We start from the raw sequence: 21,875 nt of genomic DNA on the forward strand, positions 1-21,875 counted from the left end.
CTCTTTGCTTAATCAAATTAAGTCAATCAGTAATCTAACTACTAATTAATTCTCTAAAAATAGTAGAGTCTCAGTCCCAGTGGGACTCTCCCCCAGCATCCTAGTCGGAGTAGGACTCTTCACCAGAGTCACAATCCAATTGGACTCTTTAGCCATCTGATCTGACCAAATCTTCTAATGCGTGAGACCCCATAGATTTGAACCTAAGATAGTAGCATAGAAATAATTTTTTATACCAATCGATGTAACCATCTAGCAATGATGACCCGATGACCGGATAGGTCGAAGTATTGCAAAGCAACCTTCTAGAACCTATTGGTGTATGGTTATCGTATAATTCATCCCTTTGATCCAAATGCTCAAGATGACCTAGAGTTTAATTGTTAACCTTAATTTAGTCGACCACCTTATATTTTAACCTTTCAAATCCATCTCATGGATTATCCTAGCCAAGATTTTACTAAATTAAAATACACTGATGCATATTTTCTACTAATTCAGAGGGGTCAATTCCATCTTGACTCACACACCGACTTGATAAGTACTTAACTGTACCCAATAGTCTTCCAACACTGAGTTAGAAACTCAGGTGGTCCGATACTAAAGTACAGTAAGTTGCTTACAAGTCACCATAGTGGTCTCAGGTCGAAGGGATACTTATACCCATACCCTTCATGAGCTACTCTTGACAGTAGAATGCTCTGCACATGGTCACGTTCGATGCAAATGTACTCTTACATTCCATCTGCATGCCATAACAATGTCTCCACACTCTTTGGTTAAGAAAATAACTAACTCATATGGCACACAACAATCTACACTTGATATCGCTATCGTCCTAGTAATAGCGTATCGTTTGATCGCGAATATTTTTACGGACTTAACGACAAATCCTCTTTTATCGATTAATCATAGTCCTAAGGACTTCAATACAACACAGGAGTTCAAAGATGGATAATTTGTAATAAAAATGCTAAATAACTTTTATTAATAAAAATTCATATATAATTTATAAGATGAGCACAATCATCTAATGATTAGTTTTGGGACACATTTTCCAACAACTCCCACTTGGACTAAAGCCAATCAGTACAGTATCGAATATCCATCTTTGACTTGTGGTCATCGAACTCTTTGATTTCGAGAGCTTTAGTAAATGGGTCGGCCAGGTTCTCCTTCTCATCAATCTTCTGAAGGTCGACATCACCTCGATCCATAATCTCTCGGATAAGAAGATAGCGGTGTAGAATATGTTTGGTGCGCTGATGTGATCTCGGCTCCTTGGCTTAAGCAATGGCTCCAGTATTGTCACAGTATAACAAGATAGGGCCATCAACAGAGGGTGCTACTCCAAACTCACTGATGAACTTCTACAACCATACAGCTTCCTTCGCAGCATCGGATGCCACGATATACTCTACTTCGCAAACAGAGTTTGCCACAGTGTGTTACTTGAAACTTTTTTAGCAGATTGCTTCACCATTTAGGATAAAAATATAATCTGACACACTCTTGCTATCATCATGATCTGACTGAAAGTTGGAGTCAGTGAACCCCACCAGTTTTAAGTCAGTTTCACCATACACAAGCCACTGGTCCTTAGTATTTCTCAAATACTTAAAAATAGTCTTTACGACCTTCTAGTGGCTTTCTCTTGGATCAGACTGGTATCTGCTTACTACCCTTAGTGAGTATGCCACGTCTGGTCTCGTACATATCATGGCGTACATAATAGAACTCACTATCGAAGCATATGAAATTCTACTCATACACTCTCTCTCTTGAGGAGTTATCGGACAATCTTCTTTCAAAAGAAAAATTCCTTAGCCTATCAGAAGATAGCCTTTCTTAGAATTCTTCATGCTGAACCATTTCAGCATGGTATCTATGTACGTGGATTGTGAGAGCCCAAGCAGCCTCTTAGATCTATCCCTATAGATCTTCATCCCTAAGATGTACGCTGCTTCTCCCAGATCCTTTATAGAGAATTGTGACGATAGCCACACTTTTATTCCTTGTAATATAGGGACATCATTCTCGATTAAGAGAATGTCATCCATATACAACATAAGAAATATAATTATTGAATCATTTGCCCACTTATATATGTAGGGTTCCTCTCTGTTCCTAACGAAGCTATACATTCTGATCACCTTATCAAAATATATGTTCCAACTCCGAAATGCTTGCTTCAATCTATAAATGGATCTTTGAAGCTTGTACACTTTGGACTCATCTGTGGATATGAACCCTTCAGGTTCTATCATATACACCTCTTCATTCAACTCTCCATTTAGGAAAGCTATCTTCACATCCATCTATCAGACTTCATAGTCCAGGTATGTTGCTATTGCAAGCATGATCTAAATGGATTTGAGCATTGCTACAGGAGAAAATATCTCATCACAGTCAATACCATAATGCTGACGATAATCTTTGGCAACCAAACGGGCTTTATAGGTCTCCACCTTTCCGTCTGTGCCCCTCTTCCTCTTGAAGACCCACTTACACCCTATGGGTTTAACCCCTTCAGATGGGTCAACCAATGTCCATACATCATTGACCTTCATGGACTCTATTTTAGATTTCATGACTTCAAGTCATTTGTCAGAGTCAGACCTCTGCATTGCATCCATGTAGGTAATCGGATCCTCATTGTTCTAATCGAGTTCAACAGGATCCCCATCTCGGATCAGAAAACCTAAGTATCTGTTCAACTGACGTGGTACTCTACCAGATCGCCTTAAGGATGTTTGTGTGTTGGGCTCCGGGTTTGATCTCATCATATTCGATTCAGATTCAATCATTGGTGTCGGTTCTTCTACCTATCAAAATTTATCAAGTTCGATTTTAGAGGCACTTATTCCTTCACTAAGAAATTTTTTTCCAAAAAATGTGCCTTACTGCTGACAAACACCTTTTGTTCAGTAGGCAGGTAAAAGTAATATCCTCTCATTTTCTTAAGGTACCCTATGAAATTATACTTATCAGACCTAGGGCTGAGCTTGTCAGTTTGTAATCGTTTAACATAAGCCAAACATCCCCATACCCTAAAGTAAGAGAGATTCGGCCCACGCCCTAACCATATCTCATATGGTGTCTTACTAACTAACTTGCTTAGAATATTATTGAGCACAAGACAGGCTGTTTTAAGTGCATATTCTCAAAAGAAGATCGATAGAGTTACAAACCTCATCATGGAAAGAACCATGTCCAACAAAGTTCGATTCCTCCTTTTCAAGATGTCATTATGCTATGATATCTATTGAAAGAAAATCTCATTCTCTCCTAGATATATTAAAAATTTACTGGAGAGGTATTCACCTCCTCGATCAGGTTGAAGAGTTTTAATACTTTTTCTAGTTTGTTTCTCTACTTCATTACGAAACCGTTTGAACATTTCAAATGATTCGGACTTGTGTTTCATCAAGTAGATGTACCCATACCTAGATAGGTCATCTGTAAACATAATGAAATAGTTATCTCCTCTTCTAGCACATATGCTCATGGGTCCACATACATCAGTATATATCAAACCTAGCACATCACTGGCTCGTTCATCTTTTTCAGTAAAAGGTATGGACTTTAGTCTAAAGGTTCTCCTACTATTTTATATGAATTGATAGTCTCTACCTCCAATTCAAAGAATTACCTTAATTTTTTAGTGGGTACTAGAATTCACACAGACTACATATAAGCCCGAGGATGGCTCGGTCAACCCATATGTACCTATGTAGGTTCTCAACTAATTATTTCTCTAAATAATTTTTAATATTTAATTTCACCCCAGACTTTATTTTAGTAGGTGATGGGCCTCCACTAAAAGTTTTGGTTAAGTCAAACCATTAACATAAACCTATTTAGTGATTCTACCTAATGAGTGATCAGGCCCGAGGATGGCTCGATTAACCCAACCATCATTAAATAGTTTAAAAAGTCATCATATGATGAATGATAATTCTATTATTCAGAGTGAACACCAGACTGATGGCGCCTGCAATGTCAATCAGAAATAATGGACCCATTACCATTTACCTTAATGGGAGGCTATGATCTAGTTATCACCATAACTAGCTTATTTTAAGGATCTAATAATTTAAAAAATTTAGTCAGTTTAGAGAAGAAGGAGAAGAAAAGATCAATCAGTAGACTATAATCCTCCCACTGACTTCACCAAGTCACTGAATCGGATTAGATCATACTGATTGAACTGGCACCTAGATCAGTCACACTGATCAACCTTAATGACATGGGCTAACTCGAATCACTTAGCGATCTAATCAAAATCTAGTTCATCAAATTGGCCAGATAAGTGAAATTGATGGGAGGGTCTGCTAAGCTTGCTTTAGACACCATCGAAATGGCCAGGTAAGCCGCTCCCAATTAAAAACCATCAATTGAAATGCCAAACTTACCTTAGACATCAATTGATTAACTAATTTTGATTTGACTAACCTAATAATTTGGATTTAACTACTGAGCCACAATCAAGGTTCATTTGATCTAATCAAAGTTATGGACTTGACCATCTACAACTATTGTACTAGAGAAATTCTGATTAATCTAATTCAACATTTGATGAGACTTAATCAATTTCTCTACATGATCAATCAATTCTTTGATTCTAACCCTACGTCTAACCTAATTAAAGAGAAAGATCTGATTTGAGCTAACCCATGCCCCATGTTATATGCAATGTCATTAGATCTCAATCATAATTCTAGATCTATTGGGTTTAACACTTAATTTTTAATTAAGTTTTGCATCAACATGGTTAAGATTTTGAAAATAATTTTTTTACATCAAATCATAAAATCTTTTAGATCAAATCTAAATTTTTATAATTTTAAATCAAAATAATTTTGATTAATCAAGATTAGATGTAACTAACCATCTTCGCAACTTGCATCACATACAACAACACCTAGGGGTTTTAAGATCTAGGATTTTGTAAGAAAGTAAGTTTTCTCCTTTTACTTTCTTCTTCATGGGATCTCACAGTGGCACCCCTACACATCATGAAGTGTATCCCATTGAATGGGAGGAGAGGATCATGAAACCCTACTTGCTCCTATGACCGGACGGTCTAGTAGTTACCTAATCCGAGTACTTTACTACTCAGAACATCTAATATAAATAAATAAAAATCAGATCTAAAAATAAATTAATTTAGATCTAATCTAAATTATAAATAATTAGATCAAATAATAAAAAATTAGATCTAAAGTTATATTAATTCATATCAAATCAACCTGGCTCTGATACCAGTTGAAGAAAATATGCGATAGTGCAATACATGTAATTTTAAAATTTTATGCAGCAAAAATAATAAATTAAATGATTTAATCCTAATCACATGTATAAGATTCTATCTTAGACTATCACATCATGATCTTTGATATGATGATATGCACTTTAGATCTAAAAATAAAAATTGCATCGATCTCATCGATGCTGAAATTCTAGATCTAACTATTAGATCTACCATAAGAATCAAAATAAATTAAAAATCGTTATCAAACAAATTTGATCTTGATCTCCTCTAGTCCAAAAATTGGGAAAGATGTTCTTCAGGTCACTCACAGCCACACAGAGTCATCTGGCCTCTACAGAAAGATCCATACGAAGACAGGCATAGATCGAGGACTTGGAGGTGCTAGCCTGCAAGCAACTTCGACAGCTGATTTGTTCCTCCTTCTTCAAGTACCTTAGATACTCCAAAGCAAGAGAAGATCAAGAGGAGGAATAGAGAAGGAGGAGAAGAGGCTTTGAAAATAAAAAACACCAAGGGAATGATCATGGGATATCCAAGAGAGAGGACCCCTTGTTATAGATTAGGAATTAGGATTTTCCAAGAAAGGGCACCAAGAGTCAATGCCAAAATCTCCTTTTAGCATCCCAAAAAATTCCAAAAAAATTATTAAAATGTGAAGGAGGATTCTAAAGTCTTACATACCAAAATATTCTTCAAGAAAAATAAGAAAAAAATTAATATAGTACCAATAATATTCTATATATGAAAAATCTCTTTCCTAGTTTATCTCTTATCTCTAATGTGAATCGCATTCGAATTAAGCAAGAGATAATATTATGACTCATCAACTATTGCTGCCACCCTTATTAGATTCTCTATCATGATGCCAAAAATTACAACCCAAATCTAATTAGGCGTGGAGAAATTGGCATGGATTCAAGTGTGGCGCAAAAGATAAGGATAGAGTCCTAGTTGACAATGACTCTTCATTTTTAATTCTGATTCTAATCCAAATCAAATTTGGATTGAACCCACTAATAGAAATGAACCTAATCTAATTATAAGTCTAAATATCTCATCAAATTTTTAACCTAATTAGGAATTAGCCGAGTCAAAATCCTGATCGAATCAGGATCAAATTTTTCTTGTAATCGGACTCGATCATATCAAACCCAATCAGAGACAAACTGAGTCTAATTCAATTAGATTTGTTCCAAAGCTCTTTGCTCAATCAAATTGAGTCAATTAGCAATCTAATTATTAATTAATTCTTCAAAAATAATAGAGTCTCAGTCTTAATGGGACTCTCCCCCAGAGTCCTGTCGAAGTAGGACTCTTCACTAGAGTCACAATCTAATTGGACTCTTCAGCCATCTGATCTAACCAAATCTTTTAATGCGTGTGACCCCATAAGTTTGAACCTAAGTCGATAGCATAAGAATAACTTTCTATACCAATCGATGTAATCATCTAGCAATGATAATCCGACGATCGGATAGGTCGAAGTATTGTAAAGCAACCTTCTAGAACCTATTAGTGTATGGTTACCGTATAATTCATCCCTTTGACGTAAATGCTCAAGGCAACCTAGGGTTTAACTGTCAACCCTAATTTAGTCGATCATATTGTATTTCAACCTTTTAAATCTATCTCATGGATTATCCTGACCAAGGTTTTACTAAATTGAAATACACTGATGCATATCTCCAACTATTTCAGAGGGGTCAATTCTATCTTGACTCACACACTGACTTAATAAGTACTTAACTGTACCCAATAGTCTTTCGACACTGAGTTAAAAACTCAGATGGTCTGATACTAAAGTACAATGAGTTACTTACAAGTCACCGTAGTGGTCTCAGGTCAGAGAGATACTTATATCCATACCCTTTACGAACTACTCTTGACAACAAAGTGCTCGGCATATGGTCATATTTGATGTAAATGTACTCCTACATTTCATCTACATGCCATAACAGTGTCTCCACACTCTTTGATTAAGAGGATAACCAACTCATATGGCACACAATGACCTATACTTGATATCACTATCGTCCTAGCAATAGCATCTCATTTGGTTGTGAATATTTTTAAGGACTTAACGATAAATCTTCCTTTGTCAATTAATCATAGTCCTAAGTACTTCATTACAATACAGGAGTTCAAAGATGGATAATTTATAATAAAAATATCAAATAATTTTTATTAATAAAAATTTATATACAATTTATAAGAGGAGCACAATCGTCTAATGATTGGCTTTGAGACACATTTTTCAATATTAGCTCCTACTTATTTGGAGAGGTCAATTCCATCTTGACTCATACACCGACTTTGCAAGTACTTGACTGTGCTAAAAAATTTTTTGTCACTGAATTAAAAATTCAGATAGTTCGGTACCAAAGTATAATGAGTTGCTTACAAGTCACTGTAGTGATCTCAGATTGGAGGGACACTTATACCCATATCCTTCACGAGCTACTTTTGATAGTAGAGTACTCAACAATTGGTCATGTTCCATGAGATGTACCCCTACATCTCACTTGCATGCCATGCCAGTATCTCTACACTCTATGATTAAGAGGACAACCAACGTACATGGCATATAATAACCTATACTTGATATAGCTATCATCCTAATAATAGCATATCATTTGACCGTGAACTAGAGTTTAAGGACTAAATAATATATCCACCTATATCAATTCAAATAGTCCTAAGGACTTCATCACAAAATAAGAGTTTAAATAAGATGTATACAAAGTGATGAAAAAATTAAATAATATTTATTATTTTAACAATTCATATACAGTTACAATAATTAGCTCAACCATCAACAGGCTGATGATTGGCTTTGGAATATAATTCCCAATATTGAGTATATACAAAATAATATATAATGAGTTTCTAAAAAAAAATCACACATTTATAAAGCATAAAACTAGTAAACAATACAAACATACTTTATTCAAATTTAAGCTCAAGCATATACTCACCATATCTCCTTCTTTTTTATATCATCAAAAAGAATAACTTAAACGAAATAATCAATAAGATCAAGAGAGTGAATTTTTTTTTAATAATCCAAAAATATTAAACTCTCCTTTAATATCTTAATCAATTGAGTTCAATTTTCATTCAAAAATTTGCTCCCCATTACTATATGTCAAAATTCTTAGTTTCATTCCTTGCTTACTCTTGTTACTACTATTAATTTTTGTCCTTGTAGAATTTTGTATCTCATATTCAAATTGATATTTCATTCTGAAAGATATCACAATATAGCAAGATTTCAATGTAACTTGATTTGATTTCACCATTTATCAAATTTTTTGCCCCTTTTTTTGCAAGCAAAGCTATTTAAAAAAAAATGTAATTTCAATAGTTAAGCATCTTATGTGGGGATTGACAAACTTTATAAATTTTTACAATCAAAAATATCCTTATACAATCAAGCTTATCTTAGATTTCTCAAATGATTAATGATCAAAAGGACATGATATAAAATATTAAAATAGTATACAAATAAGCAATATATTCAAAAAATTTAACTCGTATAATAAGATCATTACACATATTGACAAATCATCAAAATCAATCAACAATTAATGATGGTATGATATAAAGAAGGTTTAGCTTTTATCAAATATCATCATCCATTATCTCAAATCCAAGCTATCCATCCATAAGAATTAGCTCCTTTTATTTAATTGGATGCTTGGTCAACCTGCCAAATCATTTTCTAACTTTTGGTATCCAAACTATTTTGGGTCCATAGAAGTTAGAGCATATAATTTTTTTTGAAACCCAAATTTGTTTGACTAATGTATGGCCAATTCTATTAATGTTACATTTTGAGATTTTATGGCCACTTTGGTTATATTTGAAGTATTTAATGGAATTATTTTCAAATGAAGCTTTTGAAAATATATTTTTGATCATTTTTTATTTTCTCAAAGAGTTTAAACTAATTTCAGCTTTGTGAAAAATAAAATTTTGACTTTTTATTATTGATTGAAAACTAAATGTAAATTTTTCAGCAATGAACTTCAATATTTCAATCTCTTTTCTTAGTTTAATATTTTCTTTCAAATGAGACTTCTTTTCTTTCACTAATTTTTTTAGATTCTTCTTTCAACCTTTTGTTTTCTTTAACTAAAGTATTTTTAGATTCAAAAAATATATCTTTTTCTCTAACTAAAGTATTCTTTTTATTTAAGATATCTTCTTTTTCTCTTGATAATTTACTCTTTTCATTATCTAAAAGAAGATTGGATCTTTTAAGTTCTTTATTTTTTAGTCCTAATTTTTTAAACTCATCCATTAAATCATTGAAGGCATCAAATAATTCATCAAATATAAAATCATTGGCTTGAATTGAGTTTACCTCTTCATTATGAGCTATCAAACATATGTTTTTCTCTTCTTCACTTGATGATGACTCTTCTTCTAAATTTGAGCTCTCACTACTACTCCAAATAGCCAATATAGCTTTCCTTCTTAATTTCTTTGAGCTTTTTTTCAGTAGGGGGTAGTCTTTCTATATTTTTTATGTTGACTCTTTTTTTTTTCTCTTCTTGGTTCAAAATTTTTCTTCTTTCTTATGAATCTCATGAACCTTTTTGTAATCACCATTTTTTCTTCGTCATCTTCTGAATCCTCAATAGAATCACTTGAGCTTTCTTCAATGCTCGATGACTTGAGAGCAACGATCTTCCTTTTAGGCTCATTTTCTTCTTCTTTTTTGTGTCATGCTCCACTCATGTGTCATGAGGGAACCAATAAGCTCTTCTAGGGATAGCTTGGTGAGCTCTTTAGCTTTTTGAATTGCCATCACCTTTGCTTCCCATTCTTTTGGCAAAGACCTCAAAACCTTGCACACAAGTTCATGATTAGTATATGTTTTGCCAAGACCATTCAAAACATTAATAATATTCATAAATCTTATGAACATATCAGAAATAGACTTATATGGTTTTATTTTAAACATTTCATATTTATGAACAAGCAAATTAATTTTAGAATCCTTAACTTGGCTTGTTCTCTCATAAGTTACTTCTAATTTGTTTCAGGTCTCTTTAGCCGATGTGCAAGTTGATATTCTATTAAACTCATGCATATCTAAAGAATAATAAAGAACATTGATGGCTTTAGCATTTAATTGAGCCATCCTTTTGTCATTTATATTTTAATCTTTTTTGGATTTAGGCACACACATATTATTTATAATCATTGTGGATGTGTGAGGACCATTAACTATGACACTCTATATGTCATAGTCTTATGCTTGAATAAAAATTTTCATCCTAGTTTTTCAATAAGTATAGTTAGTGCCAATGAAAAAAAGGAGGTCTAACAGTTGAATGTCCTTCACCTAACAAGCAACCAAATGGGTCAGTCATGAGATCTTTAATTCTAAAAAATTAGAGTACCCGCTCTGACACCAATTGTTGCCCATGTATGGCTATCTAAGAGAAAGGGTGAATTGGATATTTTAAAAAATTTTAAGTCAAATTAAAGTTCTGAATAATTATATGCTTCTAACTTAAGTGATTGTGTGGTGAGAACAATATATAGCAGTAGAATAAAAACTAAGCTAAGCAAGTATTGAAAGTATATAAATCAAACATAATAGAGCATAATACAAACACACAAATTTATAGTGGTTCGGAGCAATCTGCTCTTACATCCACTTCCTAAGCTCTCCTTGAAAATTTTACTATAATCCCTTAACTATAGTGTGTTTGTTTTTTTCGGGTTCACAAATAAATCCAGCTAATTTTTTTGAGCTCACCAACCACAACCCTATATCGATAGTTTTTCAGACTCACTATCAACCCCACACCGATAGATTTTTGGTCTCACTATCAATCTAGTTGGTTTTAATCTTGTCTCACCAACCACAACTATACAATGATTATTTTTTTGGACTAACAATCAACCCCAAGTTTCTTTCTGCTAAAAGAAACTTGCAAAGAAATAAAAAAATAGAATTTCAGTACAAAATGAAAATAAAAAAAAAACTCTTTTAAGCTTAATGAAGATGTTGCAAGGTTGATCTTTGAAGCTTAAATTTTTCTTCTTTGATGCTTGAGAGGATGCTTGAGTTGTTGGAAAAATCTACTCTTGAAAGCCCACTGAAAGCTGTGCTTGAATCTCTCTCTTTTCTCTCTTTTTTTTGGATATTCAATGAAGCTCTCAAACTTGAATGATTTTTGCTTCCAATCTTTTTTTTTTCTTTGATTCTCCATCTTTAAATAGACTTGACAGAGGCTAGAGGAAGTGTTCTAACCATTAGACGGGCTGAAATAGCCATTGTAAGACAATGGAGACAAAAAGTTGTAAAATAGAAAACTAGCTATTATAGATCACTGGATTGGTTCAGTTTTCTCTGAGTCGGCTCAGTTCCTCACTGGGTCGGCTTAGTCTTAAACTAGATTGGTTTAGTAGCATGAAACTGAAAATACTGCTTTCTACCTTTTTACTTTCTCAAACTTGGTCGGCTCGGATTTTCATTGGGTCAACTCAACTAGTGTGCCAAGCATACCAAATGCTATTTTTCAACCTTTCTTCTCCAAATTAATTTTTAGGCCAGACTTGCCTTCTAAAATTGATTTAATTCTCATTAAAACTCTTTAAATTTGAATTACACATAACTTATACTCAAAACTCTTTATCATCATCAAAATCAATCTTTGGGTCAACACTACTAGATCTTCAAGGTAGAGGAGGTACCACATCAACTGGCTTACTGATGGGTTCAGGCTCTTGGACTCGATGCTCTTCAAAAAAAAATTTTTCGAGCTCAATCTTCCTCTCACTGCCTCTATCTTGGACAAACTTCTTTTTCAAGAAGATGGCATGATGGCTCACAATCACATTGTGATCCTCTAGAAGATAAAAATAGTACCCCATGGATTTTTTAAGATACCCTATAAAACGAGTCCTAAGTGATCTAGCCTTTAACTTGTCTGCTTGCTGTCGCTTGATATGGACTGGACATCCCCAAATCTTAAAGTAACGAAGACTCAACTTCTTACCATGCAATAACTCGTATGGTATAGTAGGAACGAATTTAAAGGAAACCCGATTCAGAAGGTGAATAGCAAAAAGCAATGCACATCTCCAGAAAAAAATTAGAAGATCTATGAAGCTTATCATGGAATTCCTCCTTTCGGATATCTTGTTGAGCTGAGACATCTCTAGAGGTATCTACTATGAGATTATGCTGTTGTCCTTAAGATAAGTCTGAAATTTTCCACTCAGATATTTGCCTCCTCGATCTGATTGAAGAACCTTTATCGGTTTACCGATTTATTTCTTTACTTCATGTCTGAACTCTTTAAAATTTTCAAAAGCCTCAAATTTATGGTGCATCAAATATACAAACCCATACTATGAGTAGCCATCAGTAAAGATTATGAAGTAGATATAGCCATTCTTAGCCTATACATCAAATAGATCATACACATCAGTGTGAATCAGGGCTAATATATCAATGGCCCTTTCTCCTTATCCTATAAAAGGCAGCTTAGCCATCTTTCCTTGAAAACAGGACTCACAAATTGGATAATACTTGAAAGTCAATGGCCCAATAAGATCATCTTTTTCTTCAATTTGTTAAGTCTGTCCTCTCCAATATGGCCTAACCTCAGGTGCTATAGATACTTTTGGCTAATCCTATCTCTAAGTCTCTTAGATCCTATGACACTCATAATTTACTCGTTAATGTTTACACTCATATCCATATGCAAATGATAAAGATCGTCTATCAAATAGGCACGTGCAATAATTTTATTTTCAAAATAAATTGAACACAAATCTTTATTAAAATAAAAATTAAAATTATTTTATACCAGCATAAAAATAAAAATTAAATTTTTACTGGCTATAGGTATAAAATAATAATTTTTAAAAAGCAAACTAAATCCTAACGATAGCTTCAAAGAGTAGTCTGAATTTCTTTGTTAATTTCTAGGATAAACCCCCACTCATATTTATTAATTTCTAAGACAAATATAGACACATAAATATGATTGAAAATAAAAATATCTTTTTATTAATAATAAAATTTTATAAGTATAAAAAAAGATCTTAAAAATATAAATATGTCAATCAATAATTAACTTTTAGGGTACATATCTAACATGGTGGATCTGACTTAATTAAGAAATGTGCTAATAACTGTTAGGTGAGGTCACAGGATTTAGAGATCGAATTTGCTGTATCTTACTTAGTGAAGTAATGGATAAGATGTTATCCACTCAATGGTCTGTGCTCATCAATAACTGTCAGGTGAGGTGTATATAGATCAGTGGGACCACAGTACCTACTTAAAATCGATTGCGTATAGATTTTTATTTCTCCATCTGAGGAGTGTGAAAGGTTTGAAAAAATAGTGGGAGCCTTATTTATTTTTAAAGTTTTTAGAATAAATATTTAACAAGTACAATCATCTAAATAAAAACTATTCTCTTTGTAGATTATCATATCGAGTTTCAACACTTTAGTCTGAATTTTTGATACCAATAGGTTGATCGAGACAAACTACAAAGACTGGCTCCAAAATCTGAGAGTTGTTCTCAGTTCTGAAAAGTTGAACCATGTCTTTGACTAGGATATGCCTGTGTTACTGGCTTATCCATCTCCTAATCAATGAGCTACACTTGAAAAGTAGATAGATGAAGATAATAGGGCTAGGTGCTATATTCTTGCATCCATGTCCAATGATCTTCAACACCAGCATGAAGATATAAGGACTGTCAAGGATATGCTGACTCACCTGCAAGAGTTGTACGGTAAGTAGAGTCACATGACTCACTTTGAGGTCTCACGAAGACTTTTTAGGGTGAAGATGTATGATAGACAGTCCGTCAATTATTATTGTTTGACAATGATCAAGAATATCAAAGAGCTTCAGAAGCTCAAGATGACAATGGATAAGGAATTGTAGGTGGATCTGATGTTGCAATCCCTTTCTGATTCATTTATGAACTACCATATGAATAAAATTGATACTACCTTGTTTGAATTGTTGAATATATTGGTGACAGCTGAGGACACCTTGAAAGGTTCAACGGGCTCAGTTCTTATTATGGAGCAAGCTTCCTCCAAGACAAAGTCTTCTTTGAAAAAGAAGAAGAAGCTTACAAAGAAGCAAAAGACCAAAAGCAGGCCTAAGAAGGAGATTTCGAAGAAGGCCGGTGACAAGAAAAAGTATTTTCACTATAATGTCGAAGGCCACTGGAGAACAAACTGTCCGAACTACTTGGAGAGCATGAAGAACAGAAAGAAGAATGGACCTTCTGAAGGTATGTCTGATTTGCTCGTAATTGAAACTAATCTAATAGTTTTCTCTTCTTCTAGATGGATTCTAGATTCTGATTCAAGTGCCCACTTGTGCACTTCTATGTAAGGTCTCGAAGAAGTTAGTGTTGGGAATAGTATCCCAAAGTCAATCGTCAGTCTGTTGATGGTTGTGCTCATTTTTGTATTTGTATATGAATTATGAATTAATAAAAATTATTTTGATATTTTTTCATCATAAAATATTTCATCTTCTAATGAACTCCTATGTTGTGGTGAAGTCCTTAGGACTATTTAGACTCGATATGGAGTAGCCTATAGGTTTCACATCCAGTAATAGTGATCACAAGATCTACAAGCTGTAAAGATCTATATATAGACTCAAGCAAGCATCTCGGAGTTGGAACACTTGCTTTAATGATGTGATCAAAATGTTTGATTTCATCAAAAATAAGAAAGAGTCGTGTATGTACAAAAAGGACAGTGGGAGCATTATCGCATTCTTCGTATTGTACGTGGATGACATCCTCCTGATTGAAAATGATATTCTCATGCTGACATTAGTCAAAGTATGGTTGTCTAATAAATTCTTCATGAAAGACCTAGGAGAAGCTACCTACATTTTTGGTATAAAAATCTATAGGAATAGATTTAAGAGAATGATAAGACTCTCACAGCATGAAAAACTTCAAGAGGTTCAGCATGAAAAACTCAAAGAGGAGTCTATTGCCTCTTAGGCATGGCATTCATCTCTCCAAGAAGATATGTCCTGACACATCTGAGGAGATCTAATGTATGAGCAAGATCCCTTATACTTCGATAATAGGGAGTCTCATGTATGCCATGCTATGTACACAACCTGATATAGCCTTTATCATGAGTGTCACTAGTAGATATCAATCAAATCTAGGTAAAGAGCACTGAATTGCTATGAAGAATATCTTTAAGTACTTGAGAATGATTAAGGATCTGTTCTTGATCTTTGGAGGAGGATCAAAGTTGAAAGTGAAAGGATATACCGATTCAGACTTTATGTCTGATGTCGATGATAAAGGATCTATATCAAAATATATTTTTATATGTAATGGAAGATCGATTAGCTAAAAGAGTTTTAAGTAGTCGGTCATTGCAGATTCGATCATGGAAGTCGAGTATATCGCCACCTCTGAAGCTGCTAAGAAAGCATTCTGATTCAAGAAGTTCATTGCAGAGATGGGTGTAATGCCATCAGATGCCATTGCATTGCATTGTGACAATAATAGTGCCATAGCTCTCACTAAGGAGCTCAGATCTCATCAAAAGTCCAAGCATATAAAGTGGCAGTTTCACATCATACACAAATACCTCGAGAAAAAATTCATCAAGGTGCAAAGAGTCGACTCCACATAGAATGTGATGGATCCGTTGACCAAGCCTCTCAACCAATAAAAGATCGAAGCTCACCTTGAGAAGATGGGTATTCGGTATATGGCCAATTGGCTTTAGGTCTAGTAGAGAGTTTGTTAGATTAGTGTCCTAGAAATCAATTATTGGCTAATATATTTTGTAATTCTAGGATATAACTTTATACTTATAAAATATTTATTATTAATAAAAGATAATTTTTATTTCTAATTATATTTTTATGTTCATGATTTATCTTAATAAAGATGATTTTGTATATTCTTAAGATGTTGAGAATTTGAGACATACATTATTAGTGGTTAGATTCTAAATACTTCTGATCGAAGGATCATCACAGAGGATAGTGATCAATCCATTTAAGATTGGTACATGGATCACCTTTCTTTTGGACAAATGAGTCTTGAGTCTGTGGTGTAGGGACACTGGGGTGAGAGTGCAGGTGGTTGTTAGAGAATAACTTGCACTGAGTGTAATCAACACAAAAAATTACTTAGATGTCTACTCACTCGTCAGTAGTCTTCTTGATGCTGCAGTGGTGTGAGTGATCTTTTGACCTACAGTGCATCGGCTATTTGCTGTGAGGCTATGTAGTTTGATCGTACGTTCACTTGATCCCCAGCCATTCAGGTTCTTTCTGTATATGTTAGCTATGGTAGGTTCAGATTCATTGTTAGGAGTAGGATGTACCTAGATAGAATCTATTGATCTTGGTAGAAAAGGAGAAGTCCTATGCAATTCGTGAGACTGAGTTCAAAAAGTCTTTGATCCAAGTAAGTGTGAATACTTAAAAAAAAAATTATGAGATTCACGAATGAACTCAAATCGAACTAATCTAGCATATGACTGATGTTGAGATTTAACGAGTTCTCCATGAGCTCCATCAAGTCAGAACTCATGATAGAAGGACTGAATCATATGGTAACTACACTTAGAGGTTCATTACTTTCATTTTACTGGATTGTCACTACATACTGCTAGGTGTCACTAATAGATTATGAGACTTATCGAGCGTCATCTTGATGATCGATGATCCTCGAAGGATAGAGTTGAAATTATTTCAATCCATCGAAAGAAATTTTGATGATATTATGATAGAGATCATAATATATCTCACTAGCAGATAGGATGAAATCTATGGGATCACGCACAAAAGAGGTTCTTATCTGATCAGATGGTTGATCAACAATTATTAATCATTGAAGAGTATAATCATCAATGTGATTGATGATTAATCTTATATAAAAATTATAATTAATTAATTCACTAAGTGTTAGTGAATTATAAAAAGATTAATTAGCAATTAGATTGCTAATTAGCTCAATTTGATTGAGCATTGAGGTTCGGATCAAGTCTAAGTGAATTGGATTTAGTTTAACTTGGATTGGATTTGATTGGATCAAGCCTGATTGCAAGAAAGATTAGTTTTTAATTAGATCAAAACTTAGATTCAGTTAATTCCTAATTAGATTAGGATTTAATTGAGAGGATTGGGTTTCTAATTGGATTAGGTTCTCTCCTCTCCATGAGTCCAATCAAATCAGATTTGGATTGAACCAAATTAGAATATGTAGAGTTCCAACTTACTGGGACTCTCTCCCTTGCACATGCCCTAGAATACATGCCTAGATATTACATGTTAATATTGATTGGTGTGAGGTATTTTGCCTAAAAGAGAGGGCACAGAGATGGAAGGTGGCATATGATGACTCATATCCTTATCCTAATTTGAATTTGATTCAAATTGAAAAGATGATAAGAAGGAAACAAATCTAGGGAAAATAAGAAAGAAAGGTGGTGCCAAACCATTCTTTTTGTGCGTTGAGAAAGAAGTTGCATGAGAAAAAATCAGATCTGATTTTTTCTCATACCACTCCTTATTTTGGCATCAAAATTTGTGGATGCCTCCTTTGGTTCAATGCCACCTCTTCTCTCTATTTAAAGTCCAAAGGTTGGATTCCCTATGAAGTGAGAAAATTCCTCTCATATGCCAAAGCCTCCATTCTCCTCTTCTTCCTCTAGTTCTTCTTAATCTCTAGAGCGTTTGTGAGATTTGAAGAAGAAATCAGATCAGTCATTAAAGAGGAGATCTCTGCAAGGGAGCTAGCACCCCGGAGAGATCACTCTACCTCTGATCAAAACAAATCCTCATGTGGATACCAGTGGAGATCGGACACGTGCGCGGCTAAAAAAACCATTCAGATCCACAGATCATCAGTTGTGATGTATATCAACCCGCACAAGTTATTGAGATTTGATTTCAAATATCTATTTTTTGTTTTTAGATTATATGCATGTTATAGATCCAGGCACGGATAGATTATAGATTTGATCTATTGCATGTTGGGTTAAAGGGTTTAACCTAAATCTGTTTTCGCTGTCTTTCAAAATCATTTTGAAATACTTACATGAAACCTACCCATATTCTAACACACTGTAGACTCAAAGATTTATCTATCTATGAAGGAAAGCAATCCGTACATCGATCTATCTGGATCAGTCATCGTCTCCATGACGATCCATCGATCAGGAGCATTTAAAAATTAACCACTAATGATATGTGTCTCAAATTCTTAACTCTTGAGAATATGTATCATCATCTATTAATTCCTCGAACGATTCATGGATATAATTTAAACACAACATGAATGAAAAAAATCTAAGTTTATTTATTTTAAAATTTTAATAACAAAAATTATGCCCCTAGAATGTGTACATGTATCAATCAATCTGGCTTCTAGGGCATATATCTAATAGATAAAAGGATCGAATCATACGATAACTGCACCTAGAGGTTCAATATTTTATTCTGCTGGATTGTCACTATATACTGCTAGGTGTCACTGATGGATTATGAGACTTGTCGAAGGTCGTCTTGATGATTGATGATCCATGATGAGTAGAGTTGGAATTGTTCTAATCTATCGAAAGGAGTTTTGATGATATTATGATGGAGATCATAGTATATCTCACTATCAGATAGAATAGAACTTATAGGATTATACACAAAAGAGATCTTTATTTGATCAAATGGTTGATCCATGATTATGAATCACAGAGGGATTTAATTATCAATATAATTAATGATTGATTCAATAAATTATTGCAATTGTAAAACTTATTAAGAGTTAGTGAGTTGTAGGAGAATTAATTAGCAATTAGATTGCTAACTGACTCAATTTGATTGAGTAATGAGGCTGAAATCAAGTCTAACTGAATTGGATTTAATTTAGATTAGTTTGGATTTGACTAGATCAAGCCTAATTGGATTATGAGATAACCCAATTGCAAGGAAGATCAATTTCTTATTTAATTAGGATTTAGATTTGACCTAATTCCTAATTGAATTAGAATTTAACCAAGAGATTTTGGATTTCTATTTGAACTAGGAATCCTCCTCTAATTGGGTGTAACCAATCCTTAATTGGTTCGAAAATAATTAAGGATTAGTTAGAGCACCAAGAGAAGTCCCTTTTGATTGGGACTCTTTCTTTTTAGGCACCCTAAAAACCTTTCACGCCATTACATGCTAGGCCGCCCCTTCTCCCCTTGTTTTAGCATGAAACAAAGTCATGCCCATGCCTTCTTTCCATGAGGTATTACTGTTGGGAATAGTATCCCAAAGCCAATCGTCAGTCTGTTGACGGTTGTGCTCATTTTTGTATATGTACATAAATTATGAATTAATAAAAATTATTTTGATATTTTTCATCACAAAATATTTCATCTTCTAATGAACTCCTATGTTGTGGTGAAGTCCTTAGGACTATTTAGACTCGACAAAGGAGGATTTATCATTTAGTCTTTAAATCTGTTCGCGACCAAATGATACGTTGTTACCAAAGACGACAATATTTATCAAGCATAGGTCGTTGTGTGCCATATAGGTTGGTTGTCCTCTTAATCAATGAGTGTAGAGACAGTGGTATGGCATACAGGTGAGATGTAAGGGTACATCTGCACTGAACGTGACTGACTCCGGAGCTATTTCTACTGTCAAAATTTGCTACCGATGGAATATAAGTATAAATATCTCTCCGATCTGAGACCGCCACGGTGACTTGCAAGCAACTCACTACACTTAGGTACTGGACTACTTGAATTTTTAATTCAGTGATGGAAGGCTGCTGGGTGTAGTCAAGTACTTGACTTGTCGGTGCGTGTGTCAAGATGGGATTGACTACTCCAGTTTAGGAGCTGTGTACAGTCATTTTTTAATTTAGCAAAATTTTGGCCAGGGTAGTCCTTGTGAGGAGTCACAGGACTGTTTGAGTTGAGCACGATTCGGATGATCTGATCAGGGTTGACAGTTTAACCCTGAGTCATCCTAAACACAGGGGTCAAAAGGATGAATTATACAGTAACCATATTCATGTAGGGTCTGAGTGTTGTGATTATGACTATTCGATCTATCCGAATGTCGAGTACCATTGCTAGATGGTCACTTCGATTAGTATAGGAATTGGTTCCTGTGCTACCGGCTTAGGTTCAAACTTGCAGGGTTACACACATTAGAGGTTCCTATCTGATTTGATAGCTGATGTAGAATCCTACATGTTTTGGACTCAGTGATCAAGAATCAGGATTCTCTGATCACGAGTTCCACACATTATGAGTACCGGGGTCAAGAGTCCCATTGGTTGGGACTTTTCGATCAGGGTTACATATCGATGAATTTTGATGCCCGATTGCCCATCGAATTTGGACTCAGTATTTATGAGAGGTTTAATTAGTGATTTGATCGCTAATTAACTCAATTTGATTAAGTAATTATTTTTGAATCAAGTCCAATTGAATTGGATTCAGTTGGGTTTGACCCGATTAGGTTAAGAGTTGACCTAATCGTCGAGATGGTTCGGTCCTTGATTTGATCAGGGGTTGGGCTTAGTCAATTTCTGATTTGATTAGAATTTTATTGAGCTTAATTAAGCCTAATTAAGTTAGATTTAAATTAGTCTAATTGGACCTAACTTATTTGGTTCAATTAGGTTGGTCTAAATAATTAAACCATCTTGACCCAATCTCCATGCGCCACCTCACTTCCATTGCACCCATTTGAATTCATGAGAAGGAACCTCTCATGAATTTTTTTCTCATGCCAAGCCTTTCTCCATGCCCCACTTTAATGTGCCAAATGAATGGATAAGGATGATTGGTTGGCCATTCAAATTCAAAATAAAGTTTGAATTTGAATGGGTAATCAATCTTTGCACCTTATCCCTTTTTTTACGCCCCATTTATTACATGAGAAAAGGTTTCTCATGAAATCACTCCATGCATAATTTAAGCCACGCCTCATGCTTTTAGTGGATAAAGGATGAGTTGGTATCCATTTGAATTCAAAATTTGATTTGAATTCAAATGTGCAATTACTCATCTTTATCCTTTCTTTTGGATAAGACGTTTGACGTTATTATAAAAGGAGGAGAAGAGTGGGACGTGCAAGAAGAAGATTTTTGAAGAAAAATTTTGGGGTGTGAGAAGTCTTGTGCGTGAAAAGGAAGTCCATATCCTTCCAAGAGAAAAAGAAAGAAAAGAAAGAAAAGTAGGTGCAAGGTTTCCAATGAGTTCCCTAGAGTTTTAGCCTGGGGTTCGGGAAGTGAGAAAGTGAGCTACGAGTGTTGTGAGCCCATAAAATCTCAGGAAGATCTTCAACATCCTCTCAAGCATGTCTATTGATGATCCGAAGCATCCAAAAAATCGACAGACATCGATCGAAGGAGTTTGATTAGCATCGACCGTCAAAAGGGCTCTACAATGAGCTAGCACTCGTGAGGAGTCGATCAGATCGAAAACTTTGTGTGGACGATCCACAGAGGTCAGACATACTGTGTAGCTACATCGTGATGATCAGACTCTCCCGACGGTGATCAAATTACGGCAATCTACTACCCGCACAAAGGTATTGTGTTCT

This window comes from Elaeis guineensis, chromosome 5, assembly GCF_000442705.2.
Source record: "Elaeis guineensis isolate ETL-2024a chromosome 5, EG11, whole genome shotgun sequence".
NCBI classification, from domain to species: domain Eukaryota; kingdom Viridiplantae; phylum Streptophyta; class Magnoliopsida; order Arecales; family Arecaceae; genus Elaeis; species Elaeis guineensis.